The sequence below is a fragment of the Oryctolagus cuniculus genome, chromosome 1 (assembly GCF_964237555.1).
Source record: "Oryctolagus cuniculus chromosome 1, mOryCun1.1, whole genome shotgun sequence".
In the NCBI taxonomy this organism is placed as follows: Eukaryota; Metazoa; Chordata; class Mammalia; order Lagomorpha; family Leporidae; genus Oryctolagus; species Oryctolagus cuniculus.
Window position 1 is genome coordinate 155,087,357 of NC_091432.1, and position 9,182 is coordinate 155,096,538.

At 40.5% G+C, this 9,182-nt stretch overlaps 1 pseudogene; it reads right to left on the reverse strand.

The window, feature by feature from the left end:
• Nucleotides 1-5,347: 5,347 nt before the first annotated feature.
• Nucleotides 5,348-6,772, reverse strand: LOC100338707 (serine/threonine-protein phosphatase 2A catalytic subunit alpha isoform pseudogene; annotated as a pseudogene).
• Between the last annotated feature and the right edge of the window lie 2,410 nt (nucleotides 6,773-9,182).

The following is a 9,182-nucleotide window of genomic DNA, read 5'->3' on the forward strand; positions in this document are numbered from 1 at the left end:
ACTTTGTTTCTTTTATGATTTAAGAGAAAAAGATTTTCCCTTAATTTCAAGTTCATTCATACAGGTAATGAGAATTCACACCAAACGAACATCTGCCACGTACTGAGGGACACATAAATGAGAAATAGTTTTAAAAATTCCCTAATTCAACAAGTCATATGGAACCCTGTTGTGCATGGTAGGAGTGAGGATCATAAAACTTCCCTCACTATATGCAGACACAGGTCCCCACCCCCACTAGTAAGATGCCACCTCCAATAGTAACTCCCTATCCTAAGTGACAACAAAGCTGTAAAGATTTACAAGTAAGTTTTCTTATTAAAACATGACAATTATGCTACAAGCACATTATTAAGTCCAACTAATCCAAATTGCCACAGAGGTCCTTTAAAGCAATCACAATAATCTGTGAAAATATTCAAGAAAAATTATTCCTTTCCTCCAAGAAAAGGTTAAAACATGAGTCATCTCTACTTTTCAAGCTACCGGAAATGGAATAATGAACATATATTTAAGTGTTTTATATTTCTGAATCATGAAAGTCATTCTTTCAGTGACACAAAGACACTCTGGATCTCTTGCCAGCATTTCAAAAATGGTCAATTCCATGTAAATCATAAAATAAACAAATCTTTACACAAGTTAATGTACTTCTTTATTTTTTAGTGTCATGTGATTGTTTGATTTTTAGAATCCAAATAATACTGATTATACCTTACTCACACCAACAAATAGTCAGACGTAACCCTATCTTTTTTTGAAACAAAAAACATTGTGTGCCTATTTTAGAGCTATTCATTTTATAGTATATATAAAAATATGTAAGATACATAATTCATATATGTAACTTTACGTATATAAAACATATATTAAAATAATAAACAAGTATATGCACACTTCTCCACATAGCTCTGATGAGGTTTATCAAAAATTTTGCATAAGTCCATAAGACCAAGAGATTGAAATTATACAGATATTTAGGGCCAGCATTGTGGTGTAGCAAGTTAAGCCTCTGCCTGCAACACCAGCACTGGTTGAGTCACAAGCTGCTCCACTTCTGATCCAGCTCCTTGCTAATGCGCCTGAGAAAGCATCAGAGGATGGCCTAAGTACTTGGGTCCTTGCTCCCATATGGGAGACCTGTAAGAGACTCCAGGCTTCTGGCTTTGGCCTGGCCCGGCTCTGGCCATAGTGGCCATCTGGTAAATTTAACCAGCTGATGGAAGATCTTTCTCTCTCACTCTTCCTCTCTTTGTAACTGTCTTTCAAATAAATAAAAATAAAACTTTTAAAGAAAAAAGATATTATACTGACATTTTTCCAATTGTTCATTCAAAAGGCATATGCTAAACCTATAGAACACTTATAGATTTTCATAATTTCCAAAAAATAGAAACAACCCCCATGTCCAGAACAAACAGTTACATCCACATAAGAGGCTATTACTGAGAAATACACAGGAAGGAACTGTCGATAAATCAACATATTTCGATAATACCATGGCTTTACATGGAGTGCAAGGAGCTAGGTTCAAAAGATTGCTAGTGTACAAATCAATTTATATGGCATCCTGCATGAAATACACCCATCAGGTTGGAGAACACATCAGTGATGGGCAGGAAACAGAGGGAGAGGGTGTGACTGTAAAGGAATGGCACAGGAGTTCTTTAGAGTGTTCTGTAGCCCGATTAAGCTGGCAGTCAAATCCATACATGTGTTACAAATGGTAGACTTGTACACAGAAATAAATGTACAATATTTTCCTATCATTAATGTTTTAGTTTAAATGTTAAAAAAAAAAGTTAAGCACATAATGTGCCGATTATTGGGCAGTCTGAGGCACAATCCATGGCTGAGCCTATTCTCAAAGAGCTCAAGGAGCGAAGGCATAAACAAAATAACACAGCACAAAAATATTTGATATTTGTAAAATAAAAATGGGCAAATGGTATAGGAAATTAAGAAAGAAATCATCCCTAGCTTAACTGAGCAGAAAAAGGTTGACAGGAGGTTCCGACGGCTCTCCTTTCCGAGAGTCAGAAAAGGCAAATAGTGATTCCATGTAAAAACTGCTAAGTTAGAAAAACTATCTTGTCCATAGAGTGAAACAGAAAGAGCCTGGGGTGGAAAGCATGCTTGGTTAAATGCAGGGTGAGGGATTCGGGGATCTGAGCTAAGGTATTGGCCATCTACACAGGTACATCTCTGGGCGGCTGGCCCCACACCTGCAGGGTGTGCTGGAAACCACGCGTAAGGTTGGCCTCACCTGTTTCCTCATTTTATTCCCACCTATATATTATTCATACCAATTAAGCTTTTGCCTCATTTCCTATCACTTTGGCTCTTCCTTACTGTCTTCATAATGTTTCTTATCTGAAACTTATGCTCAAATCTCCCAGCTTATTTTATTTTCCAAGGACTTTCATTTAGATGGTACCCCAAGAACAAGGGCACACACTTCTCCTTGGGCATCCAGGCAGCAGTTGTGGAAATGGAAAGGAAAGGACATGCATGAAAGACATCATTTAAGAGATAGTAATCACAACACTGGGCTTTAACTTGGATGTAAGGAAGGAACAGGTAGAAAACCAATTTAAAAGCAAAGTCTTAAAAACATGAAATGCGGCCGGCGCCGCAGCTCACTAGGCTAATCCTCCGCCTGTGGTGCCGGCATCCCATATGTGCTTCAGGTTCTAGTCCCGGTTGCTCCTCTTCCTGTCTGCTGTGGCCCCGTAGGGAAGTGGAGAATGGCCCAGGTGCTTGGACCCTGCACCCACATGGGAGACCAGGAGGAGGCGCCTGGCTCCTGGCTTTGGATCAGCTCAGCGCTGGCCGTAGCAGCCATTTGGGGGGTGAACCATTGGAAGGAAGACCTTTCTCTCTGTCTCTCTCTCTCTCACTGTCTAACTCTGCCTGTCAAATTAAAAAAAAAAAAAAAAAAAACCATGAAATGTGAGTGATTATTCTTTTTTTTTTTTTTTTTTTTTTTTAGAAATCAAGGACATTTTTATTTGCTACATTCACACGAGTAATGATAAAGTGTTCAGAAGTTTAACTTGGTTAAAAATATCAAATCTTCATTTAACTTTTAATCCTACTCAAAGGATAAAAGTGGATGAACCCATCCAATGCTGAGTGCTATCACTTCAAGTGCCACTCTTCAGGTGAACATGCACCGACACTGAACCATGACCCAACGAACACTAAACCATGACCCAACAATAATTTTTTATGTAGTTTCACTAATACCATTTAAAAGAACTTAACAAGTTAGTACGTTAATAGCTTTCTGAGACAAATTTAAGATCAAGAAAGTCCACAAATAATGTACAAATATTTGTTAAAAACGAACCAATCTACCAACCATTTTCTTTTTTTTTTTTTTAGAATCATCCATTTTCTTTTTTTTTTATTTTTTTTATTTTTTTTAACTTTTATTTAATGAATATAAATTTCCAAAGTACGATTTATGCATTACATGGCTTCCCCCACATACCATCCCTCCCACCCACTACCCTCCCCTTTCCCACTCCCTCTCCCCTTCCATTCACATCAAGATTCATTTTCGATTATCTTAATATACAGAAGATCAGCTTAGTATACATTAAGTAAGGATTTCAACAGTTTGCTCTCACACAGAAACATAAAGTGAAAAATAATAGATGATTTTTTTTAAATGATGATGGAATCAGATCAGACCTATTGTCATGTTTAATCCCAGTGAGAGTCAAGTTGGGAGTTGATAATTTCTTTCTTTCTTTTTTTTTTTTTTTACAGAGGATCAGTTTAGTATACATTAAGTAAAGATTTCAACAGTTTGCACCCCCATAGAAACACAAAGTGAAATATATTGTTTGAGTACTCGTTATAGCATTAAATCTCAATACACAGCACATTAAGGACAGAGATCCTACATGAGGAGTAAGTGCACAGTGACTCCTGTTGTTGACTTTACCAATTGACACTCCTGTCTATGGCATCAGTAGTCTCCCTATGCTCCAGTCATGAGTTTCCAAGGCTATGGAAGCCCTCTGAGTTCTCCGATTCTTATCTTGCTTAGACAAGGTCATAGTCAAAGTGGAGGTTCTCTCCTCCCTTCAGAGAAAGGTACCTCCTTCTTTGAAGACCTGTTCTTTCCACTGGGATCTCACTCGCAGAGATCTTTTGCCAGAATGTCTTGGCTTCCATGCCTGAAATACTCTCATGGGCTTTTCAGCCAGATCCGAATGCCTTTAGGGCTGATTCTGAGGCCAGAGTGCTATTTAGGACATCTGCCATTCTATGAGTCTGCTGAGTATCTCACTTCCCATGTTGGATCACTCTCCCCTTTATTTATTCTATCGGTTAGTGTTAGCAGGTACTAGACTTGTTTATGTGCTCCCTTTGACTCTTAGTCCTTTCATTATGATCAATTGTGAACTGAAATTGATCACTTGGACTAGTGAGATGGCATTGGTACATGCCACCTTGATGGGATTGAATTGGAATCCCCTGGTATGTTTCCAACTCTACCATTTGGGGCAAGTCAGCTTGAGTATGTCCCAAATTATACATCTCTTCCCTCTCTTATTCCCACTCTTATGTTTAACAGGGATCACATTTCAGTTAATTTTTAACACTCAAGAATAACTGTGTATTAATTACAGAATTAAACCGGTCATATTAAGTAGAACAGACAAAAAAACTACTAAGAGGGATAATGTATTAAGTTGTTCATTAACAGTCAGGGCTATGCTGATCAAGTCACCGTTTCCCAGAGTGTCCATTTCACTTCAGGAGGTTTCCTTTTTGGTGTTCAGTCAGTTGTCACCGATCAGGGAGAACATATGGTATTTGTCCCTTTGGGACTGGCTTATTTCACTCAGCATGATGTGTTCCAGATTCCTCCATTTTGTTGCAAATGACTGGATTTCGTTGTTTCTTACTGCGGTATAGTATTCTAAAGAGTACAACCATTTTCAAGAGTTCATTTAATACATACAGCAATATATTTATAACCAGAAACCGCAGTGCAGATACACCCTTAATTTGTTAAGCTCTACTCCAAAATGAAATCAACTTGCATGATTTCGTCTTACTAAAGCAGTACACATTTTCTTTCATACAGATCAGTTAACATACAGGAGGAACCCACAAAGAGCGCATCAGTGATCTGACAAACTGTATTACACGGAACACAAATAAAGCCGGAAGTTAATCTGAAGAATATGAAGGCGTTATCAGAGATTATGCATTGGCCTTGATTTTTATTTTTCTTTACCTAGAATTCTACAAATTTATCAATTATCTTTTTTAATAAACAGCACCAATCTTGCCCATTGATGCAATTCAAATCTGACTTTCTCAGTTCTTAGTTCACAAGTTTATTATGAAAAACACTGCAGTGCCCTTGTGCAGTAACATCATCTTACAAGACGGGAGGGAGGGACAGTTCTGTTCAAAACAACTCACCAGGTTCTGACAATAACAAAGAACAACACAGGGGTGAGATCTGAGAAAGGAATAAACCGAGTGCAGACAAATCATACAATTAAATTAAATGGTATCCCTGAAAAGAAATAAAACAATTTCAAAACTCACAAGTAGAGGAAGGCCTTGGTACTTATTTTTAAAAATCTTCATTAAGCTCCAATGATTCTTTGGTGCTATCCTTATCTACAGTCATGCTGAGTAAAGCTATAGCTAAATGGAAGTTATTGTATTCATGAGGCGTTAATGTTTGCATCTTATTATCTGCAGTCTCTCAGAGAAAGCAAAAGTAACTACAAATAGCGCTATGCCAGCAACTGGTTTCTTGACCAACAATGTAGCTTCAGCATGCAATGAACTAGTTCATTCTAAAGTGGTCACGGCTGTTGATGACAAGAGGCTTTGTATTTTTATATGGCACATCTTTTGGTCTGTGTGAAAACAAGTTTTTGACTGTTAACTGTTTTTCTGACACTCAGGAGTTACTGTTGCTCTTCCCATTTCCATCAGGTCACATATGGTTCATGGCAATACTGTACAAGTTTAAAATTTCATTACAGGAAGTAGTCTGGGGTACGACGAGTAACACGTGGCTCGCCTCTACGAGGAGCTGGGTCAAACTGCAAGAAAGAGTATTTTAGAGTGTCATCAAGTTCCATGATTGCAGCTTGGTTACCACAACGGTAACAAGAGTTTGGAGCACTGAAAATTGTTACTACATTTCGGTCATGGCAACAGTTATATCCCTCCATCACCAGCTGGTGAGCTCTAAACACGAACGTCAAGCCATTGGCATGATTAAATGTCTCAGAAATATCTTGCCCAAAGGTGTAAGCACCTCCTAGAGGAGAAATACCCCAACCATCAAGGTCATCTGGATCTGACCACAGCAAGTCACACATTGGACCCTCATGGGGAACTTCTTGTAAGCGGTCAAGTGCTCTGATGTGATCCAGTGTATCTATAGATGGCGAGAGGCCTCCATGCAGACAGAAGATCTGCCCATCCACCAAGGCAGTGAGAGGAAGATAGTCATAAAGATCTGTAAAATAATTCCAAACATTTGCGTTTCCATATTTTCTTAAACATTCATCATAGAAACCACAAACCTGTGTGATCTGTCTGCTCTCATGATTTCCTCGAAGAATGGTGATGTGTTCACGGTAAGGAACCTTAAGAGCTACAAGCAGTGTAACTGTTTCAACGGAGTAATATCCTCTGTCAACATAATCTCCCATAAACAAGTAATTTGTGTCTGGTGATTTGCCACCATTCTAAACAGTTCCATGAGATCATGAAATTGCCCATGCACATCTCCACAGACAGTAACTGGACATCGAAGCTCTTGCACGTTGGATTTCTTTAGCCTTCTCTTTTGTCAGGATTTCTTTAGCCTTCTCGCAGAGGCTCTTGACCTGGGACTCGGACAGCTGCTTGCACTCGTTCAGCTGCTCGATCCACTGGTCCAGCTCCTTGGTGAACACCTTCTTGTCTATGATGCCACCCGCCCCAACCGGCTGCCGCTCCCGCGCCGCCGCCCGCACACGGGCCACACGCACACGCCGCCGCCGGCTCCCGGAGGGTACTTCCTTGGCCGCTGGCGGTCGCTCAGCACCGGCGCTGGTCGCTGGCTCTCAACCGCAGTGCTCGGCCGCCAGCTGCTGCGTCTCCTCCGCTCGCCCTAGCTCCAGAGCTCGCCTCTGTAACCCTGAGTGATTATTCTTAACAAATTAATTTAAATATTAGTTTGCTTTAGGCAATATTTATAGGCAAAATCACATTTTCTTGATTTAGAAAAATATATTTAAGACAATAAAACAGGCTGGCGTGCCGTGGCTCAATAGGCTAATCCTCCACCTAACGGCGCCGGCACACCAGGTTCTAGTCCCGGTCGGGGCACCGGATTCTGTCCTGGTTGCCCCTCTTCCAGGCCAGCTCTCTGCTGTGGCCAGGGAGTGCAGTGGAGGATGGCCCAAGTGCTTGGGCCCTGCACCCCATGGGAGACCAGGAGAAGCACCTGGCTCCTGGCTTGGGATCAGCGCAGTGCACCGGCCACAGCGCACCGGAGGAGGGTGAACCAACGGCAAAAGGAAGACCTTTCTCTCTGTCTCTCTCTCTCTCACCGTCCACTCTCAAAAAAAAAAAAAAAAAAAAAAAAAAAAAAAGTCAATAATACAATGTGTGAGAGCAGGCCTTTCCAATTTAGATTCTTTTTCAACCGTTTTGATCCTACCTTAAATTTTCATATGGTAGTTGGGTGGACAGATTTTGTCTCAAAAAGACTCATTTAGCATGTAAAGTAGCTGAAAAAGAGTCATTGTGAAAGAATTCCACTAGTGACCACCGGTAAAGCGAATTCAAGTCCTACTGAAATAGCTGCACAGGAATTCCACAGGAGTGAGGCTGTTTTCCCCTTTGGGGAACTCTGACTTTAGGCAGCAATTTCAGATGCTCAGTTTCATTAATTCCTACACAGACATCCAGAACAGAAAGGATGTAACTGAGGCCGGTGCCGTGGCTCACTTGACTAATCCTCCGCCTGCGGCGCCAGCACCCCAGGGTTCTAGTCCTGGTTGCTCCTCTTCCAGTCCAGCTCTCTGCTGTGGCCCGGGTTACTGGGGGAGAGCTTCTGCAACAGCTGGCATGAGACCACTGCCTTCCCTTTCTTCCTGTCCAGAACATAAATACAGTCTTGGAAATGGTAAGGTCAAGCCTGAATCCACAGGTACTCTGGTGAGGAAGTGTAGGAAGACTTCATAGTTTCAATGTCTAAATTCATGTGGGAACCTAATCCCCAGTGCAGCAGTGTTAAAGCACAGGCCCTTGAGAAGGTGCTTGGTTCATGAGAGATCAGTGTCCTGAATAAAGGACTTGAAGCAGTCTGTTTGCCTCTCTTGCCTTTCACTGCATAGGGATGGAGCAAGAGGCACCATATATGAAACAAACCAAAAAACAGCTTTCACCAGACAAGGATCTACTCGCACCTGGATCTTAGACTTCTCAGCCTCCAGAACTGGAAGAAATAAATTTCCATTATTTATAAATTACCTAATCTATGGTACATTGTTACAGCAGCAAGATCAAATGAAGACAAGGAGTAACCAATAAAGGAGTCTAAGAACAAGTAACCCCCAAGATAGAAGAAAACCTAGCCCTGTGTGCTGTGCCGGAGGTGGGATTTTTGCAACCAGAAGGCAACAAACCTGGGGTGAAAGCCATACAGAAGGACAAGTAGAGTGTGGGTCTTGATGACTCAGTCCCATGCACCAGCCTTGGATGAATGACCTCTGGATTTCTTATTAAAAGAGAAAAACAATTGAGTAGGCGATTATAACAGTTCAGTTATACATAGCCAAACACCATGATTAGTGATACTCAGAGCACCACAGATTATGGATAAAGTATGGCTCCTGTAGTTAGTCTGGGACGCTAACTAATATTATGATGAGCATTTTATTGAATAGTTTTATAGAAAAGCAAAGCAAAAAAAAAAAAATCCTTAGTCCCACAACAGAAACTCACATTCCTAAGCAAGATACACATATAAAACAGAGAACACTTGTATTCTAAGAAGAGATTTTTAAACCGAGATCAAACAAGAATCTACAGAAATATCTTCGTTAAGTATGAACTGAATCACAAATGTGAAATCACAGGGGAAACTAGTCTAAAACATATTAGAGATGACCTGAAATAAATGAGTTTCTTTTAGA